Source organism: Oncorhynchus kisutch, linkage group LG6 (assembly GCF_002021735.2).
Source record: "Oncorhynchus kisutch isolate 150728-3 linkage group LG6, Okis_V2, whole genome shotgun sequence".
NCBI lineage: Eukaryota > Metazoa > Chordata > Actinopteri > Salmoniformes > Salmonidae > Oncorhynchus > Oncorhynchus kisutch.
In genome coordinates this window covers 84,393,545-84,400,417 of record NC_034179.2, presented here as the reverse complement: position 1 = coordinate 84,400,417, position 6,873 = coordinate 84,393,545, and positions in this window count along the sequence as shown.

Below are 6,873 nucleotides of genomic sequence, written 5' to 3'. Positions count from 1 at the left end.
ACCCGGAGGACGAGGCACAGGGCGATCCAAATGGAGACGGTGGAACTCCCGCAGGAACGAAGGGTCCAAGACGTCCTCCACCGGCACCCAGCATCTCTCCTCTGGACCGTACCCCTCCCACTCCACGAGGTACTGAAGGCCCCTTGCCCGACGCCTCGAGTCCAGGATGCCTTGAACAGCATACGCCGGGGCCCCCTCGATATACAGAGGGGGAGGAGGAACCTCCCGCACCTCAGACTCCTAGAGTGGACCAGCCACCACCGACCTGAGGAGAGACACATGGAACGAGGGATTAATACGGTAATCTGGGGGAAGCTGTAACCTGTAGCATACCTCGTTCAGTCTCCTCTGGACTTTGAATGGCCCCACAAACCACGGACCCAGCTTCCGGCAGGGCAGGCGGAGGGGCAGGTTTCAGGTCGAGAGCCAGACCCAGTCCCCCGGTTTGAACACCGGGGCCTCACTGCGGTGGCGGTCGGCGCTTGCCTGCTGCCGCCTCACGGCCCGTTGCAGGTGCACATGGGCGGCGTCCCAGGTCTCCTCCGAGTGTTTAAACCATTCGTCCACCGCAGGAGCTTCGATCTGGCTCTGATGCCAAGGTGCCAGAACCGGCTGATACCCCAGTACGCACTGGAAGGGATAGAGGTTAGTGGAGGAGTGGCGGAGTGAGTTTTGGGCCATCTCTGCCCAGGGGATGAACGCCTCCCACATCCTGGTTTACTCTCTCCACCTGCCCGTTACTCTCGGGGTGAAACCCGAGGTGAGACTGACCGAGACCCCCAGACATCCCATGAACGCTCTCCAGACCCTGGATGTGAACTGGGAACCCCGATCAGAGACTATGTCCTCAGGCACTCCGTAGTGCCAGAAGACATGAGTGAACAGGGCCTCCGCAGTCAAATCAAATCAAATCGAATCAAATCAAATCTGTAGGGCCGTAGGGAGACCGGGCAAAGGGAGGAGACAGCAGGACTTAGAAAACCGATCCACAACGACCAGGATCGTGGTGTTGACCTGTGAGGGAGGAAGATCCGTCAAGAAGTCCACCGACAGGTTCGACCACGGCTGTTGTGGAACGGGTAGGGGTTGTAACCTTCCTCTGGGCAGGTGCCTGGGAGCCTTGCACTGGGCGCACACCGAGCAGGAGGTAATATAAAACCTCACGTCCTTGGCCAAGGTGGACCACCAGTACTTCCCACTGAGGCAAACCACCGTCTGACCGATGCCAGGGTGACCAGAGGAGGGTGACGTGTGGGCCCAATAGATCAAATGGTTGCAGACAGCAGACAGAACATACAGACGCCCAGCGTTTGGGGGGAAGTGGGCTGTGTGCGTAACGCCCGCTCAATGTCGGCGTCCAGCTCCCACACCACCGGTGCCACCAGGCAAGAGGCCGGAAGAATGGGAGTGTGATCCATGGACTGCTCCTCTGTGTCATACATCAAGGACAGTGCATCTGCCTTAGCATTCTGGGAACCTGGTCTGTAGGACAGAGTGAAAACAAAACGGGTAAAGAACATGGCCCACCTTGCCTGGCGAGGGTTCAGTTTCCTCGCCGTCCGGATGTACTCCAGATTGAAGTGGTCAGTCCAGATGAGGAAAGGGTGTTTAGCCCCCTCAAGCCAATGTCTCCACGCCTTTGATAACAGCTAACAGCTCCCGGTCCCCCAAATCATAGTTTCGCTCCACCGGGCTGAGTTTCTTCGAAAATAAAGCACAGGGGCGGAGCTTTGGTGGCGTGCCTGAGCGCTGAGAGAGCACGGCTCCTATTCCAGCCTCGGACACGTCCACCTCCACTATGAACGCCAAAGAGGGATCCAGAGGAGCCAGCACGGGAGCCGAGGTAAACAGAGCCTTCAGATGACCAAAAGCCCTGTCTGCCTCACTCGACCACTGCAGTCGCACCGGTCCCCCCTTCAGCAGTGAGGTAATGGGATAAACCTCCGGTAGTAGTTGGCAAACTCTAGAAACAGCTGCACTTACTTTACCGTGGTGGGAGTCGGCCAATTACGCACCACCCCTGAAGTGGAAATGCGGTTGGAAGAAAAGGAGATGGACTGTTGGAAGAACAGACATTTCTCAGCCTTGACGTACAGGTCATGCTTCAACAGTCGACCAAGCACCCTGCGCATACTCCGCGTGTAGTGGAGTATATCAGAATGTCATCGATATACACCACTACACCCTGCCCTTGCAGGTCCCGGAAAATCTTGTCAACAAAGGCCTGGAAGACTGATGATTCATCAACCCGTACAGCATGATGAGGTACTCATAGTGCCCTGAGATGGTACTAAATGCCGTCTTCCACTTGTCCCCCTCCTGGGTACGCACCAGGTTGTAAGCTCTCCTGAGATCCAATTTTGTCAAGAAGTGCATTGACTCGATCGCACTGGCGATGAGAGGCAGCGGGTAGCTGTACCTCACTGTGATCTGATTGATAACCCGATAGACAATACACGGACACAGACATCCATCCTTCTTCTTCACAAAAAATAAACTTGAGGAGGCAGGTGAAGTCGAGGGCCGAATGTATCCCTGCTCCAGGGATTCGGAGACATATGTTTCCATAGACACCATCTCCTCCTGTGACAGAGGATACACGTGACTCCTGGGAAGTGCTGTGTCTACCAGGAGATTTATCGCACAATCCCCCCGTCGATGGGGTGGTAATTAAGTCTCCTTCTTCTTACAGAAGGCGAGAGCCAAATCCGAATATTCTGAGGGGATGCGCACGGTGGAGACCTGGTCTTGACTTTCCACCATAGTCGCACCGATGGAAACTCCTACACACCTCCCTGAGCACTCTCGTGACCACCCCTTGATTGCCCTCTGTTGCCACTAAATAGTGGGGTCATGACAGGCCAACCAGGGTAGGCCCAGCACCACGGGAAATGCAGGAGAATCAATAAGGAAGAGACTGATTCTGTCCTTGTGACCCTCCTGCGTAACCATGCTTAGTGGAGTGGTGGCCTCCCTAATGGTCGACTATCTAGGGCGTGCACAGGGAAGGGCATATCCACAGGAACAAGGGGTATCCCTAAACTCTGAGCAAATGAACGTTCAATAAAATTCCCAGCTGCGCCTGAATCTACGAGAGCCTTATGCTGGGAATGCGGGGAAAACTCAGGAAATTGAATAAACACATACATGTGAGCAACAGAGGGCTCTGGGTGAAGCTGGTGCTGACTCACCCGGGGTGACACGATAGTGCCTTGCCTGCTGCCTCGACTCCCTGAGGAACCTCCCCAGCACCAACCAGCAGTGTGCCCTCTGCGGCCACAGATGGTGCAGGGAATGGCCCCTCCTCCGGTTTGCCCTAAGCACAGCACCTCCCAGCTCCATGGGCGTCGGAGCGGAGGTGCTGGGGATGGACCTGACACGTCCCGATCCGAAAGTCCACGGGCAGCCAGAAGGTTGTCCAGCCGGATGGACAGATCCACCAGCTGGTCCAACGTGAGGGTGGTGTCTCGGCCAACATCCTCGCGCAGACTGCACCAGTAGTGATCGATCAGGGCCCTGACGTTCCATCCCGCGCTGGCGGCCAGGATCGGGAAGTCCAAAGCAAAATCTTGCTCACTCCTCGTCCCCTGCCTCAGGTGGAACAGACGTTCACCCGCTGCTCGACCCTCAGACGTGTGGTTGAAAACTGCCCGAATGCGACGGGTGAACTCTATGTAACGGTCCAACGCCGCATCTCCTTCACTCCATACGGCGTTGGCCCACTCCAGGGCTTTGCCTGAGTGGCAGGAGACGAGGGCAGACACGCTCTCACGTCCAGAAGGAGCCGGGTGGATGATCGCCAGGTAGAGCTCCAGCTGGAGTAGGAACCCCTGGCATCCGGCAGCCGTCCCATCATACACCCTTGGGAGCGCGAGCCGAATCCCGCTGGGACCAGGTGAAGGAGGGGTGGACAGTGGGGCCTGCTGTAGTGGGGTGCTGTAGTGCTGGACGACCTCCTCCTCTCTCCCAATGATCCATCGTCTGCAGCATGCGATCCATGGCGGTGCCCAGACGTTGCAACATGGTCGCATGCTGCTGGACGCGGTCCTCTACCACCACAGGGAGGGCGTCTGCTCCTGCTGACTCCATTCGCAGGTGAGTAATTCTGTAAATCGTCTGTGTGTAGATGGTGAGATGAGTCAGGCGCAGGACAGCAGATATGAGTAATGAAAGCCTTTTTACTCAAATATATCACAATACACAATGTAATAAATACAAGGCCACAAAAATGGACCGCTACAATAAATAATTACTCACAAACAAACATGGGGGAACAGAGGGTTAAATAATGAACAAGAAATTGGGGGATTGAAACCAGGTGTGTAAGACAAAGACAAAACAAATGCAAAATGAAAAGTAGATCGGCGATGGCTACTAGGCCGGTGCCGTCTTCCGCCGAACGCCGCCCGAACAAGGAGAGGAACCGACTTCGGCGGGAGTTGTGACAAGAGGAGAGCTGTTTGTCTCGCTCGGATGCTTTCTCTGGTGAAATAGATTCAGCTTCTTGTGAACTGGTGGAAAATTATGAAACACAGATAGACAAGAATGATAAAAAAACGTTTTTCCCTTTTTTTTATTGTTCATATTTTTGGGGAATCCTGGCTTCCCTTGGCATCCATGGATACGTGCCACTTTGTTGGATGAATTTCATTACACTTGTGGTGTTTGTAATAGATGTCCCTTACCATTCAAATGGCGTGTGCACTTTGCACGGGTCGGATGCTGGACTTATTTTGGAGTAGACTAATGTGAGCAGGTGACCTACTTAACCTGCTTTAAAGTGATTTGTTTGACTACATGTACATATTACCTCAATAACCTAGACTAACCGGTTCCCCAACACATTGACTCTGTACTGGTACCCCCTGTATAAAGCCTTGCATGTTATTGTACTGCTGCTGTTTAATTATTTGTATGCTAATACCCTTATATTTGAATGCAAACACTGTAACAATACTTTTGGAATTTATGATTTATTTGAAGTAGAAAATGTGCCTAAGCTGAAGTATTTAATGCGTTGAACCATCATAATTATATTGAAAATCTGGACAATCTGGACCCTTTCTTTCTAAAATTATCTGCCGAAATTGTTGCCACCCCTATTACTAGCCTGTTCAACCTCTCTTTCGTGTCGTCTGAGATTCCCAAAGATTGGAAAGCAGCTGCGGTCATCCCCCTCTTCAAAGGGGGGGACACTCTTGACCCAAACTGCTACAGACCTATATCTATCCTACCGTGCCTTTCTAAGGTCTTCGAAAGCCAAGTCAACAAACAGATTACCGACCATTTCGAATCTCACCATACCTTCTCTGCTATGCAATCCGGTTTCAGAGCTGGTCATGGGTGCACCTCAGCCACGCTCAAGGTCCTAAACGATATCTTAACCGCCATCGATAAGAAACATTACTGTGCAGCCGTATTCATTGATCTGGCCAAGGCTTTCGACTCTGTCAATCACCATATCCTCATCGGCAGACTCGACAGCCTTGGTTTCTCAAATGATTGCCTCGCCTGGTTCACCAACTACTTCTCTGATAGAGTTCAGTGTGTCAAATCGGAGGGTCTGCTGTCCGGACCTCTGGCAGTCTCTATGGGGGTGCCACAGGGTTCAATTCTTGGACCGACTCTCTTCTCTGTATACATCAATGAGGTCGCTCTTGCTGCTGGTGAGTCCCTGATCCACCTCTACGCAGACGACACCATTCTGTATACTTCCGGCCCTTCTTTGGACACTGTGTTAACAACCCTCCAGGCAAGCTTCAATGCCATACAACTCTCCTTCCGTGGCCTCCAATTGCTCTTAAATACAAGTAAAACTAAATGCATGCTCTTCAACCGATCGCTACCTGCACCTACCCGCCTGTCCAACATCACTACTCTGGACGGCTCTGACTTAGAATACGTGGACAACTACAAATACTTAGGTGTCTGGTTAGACTGTAAACTCTCCTTCCAGACCCATATCAAACATCTCCAATCCAAAGTTAAATCTAGAATTGGCTTCCTATTTCGCAACAAAGCATCCTTCACTTATGCTGCCAAACATACCCTTGTAAAACTGACCATCCTACCAATCCTCGACTTTGGCGATGTCATTTACAAAATAGCCTCCAATACCCTACTCAACAAATTGGATGCAGTCTATCACAGTGCAATCCGTTTTATCACCAAAGCCCCATATACTACCCACCATTGCGACCTGTACGCTCTCGTTGGCTGGCCCTCGCTTCATACTCGTCGCCAAACCCACTGGCTCCATGTCATCTACAAGACCCTGCTAGGTCAAGTCCCCCCTTATCTCAGCTCGCTGGTCACCATAGCATCTCCCACCTGTAGCACACGCTCCAGCAGGTATATCTCTCTAGTCACCCCCAAAACCAATTCTTTCTTTGGCCGCCTCTCCTTCCAGTTCTCTGCTGCCAATGACTGGAACGAACTACAAAAATCTCTGAAACTGGAAACACTTATCTCCCTCACTAGCTTTAAGCACCAACTGTCAGAGCAGCTCACAGATTACTGCACCTGTACATAGCCCACCTATAATTTAGCCCAAACAACTACCTCTTTCCCAACTGTATTTAATTTTTATTTATTTATTTATTTTGCTCCTTTGCACCCCATTATTTTTTATTTCTACTTTGCACATTCTTCCATTGCAAAACTACCATTCCAGTATTTTACTTGCTATATTGTATTTACTTTGCCATCATGGCCTTTTTTGCCTTTACCTCCCTTCTCACCTCATTTGCTCACATTGTATATAGACTTGTTTATACTGAATTATTGACTGTATGTTTGTTTTTACTCCATGTGTAACTCTGTGTCGTTTTATCTGTCGAACTGCTTTGCTTTATCTTGGCCAGGTCGCAATTG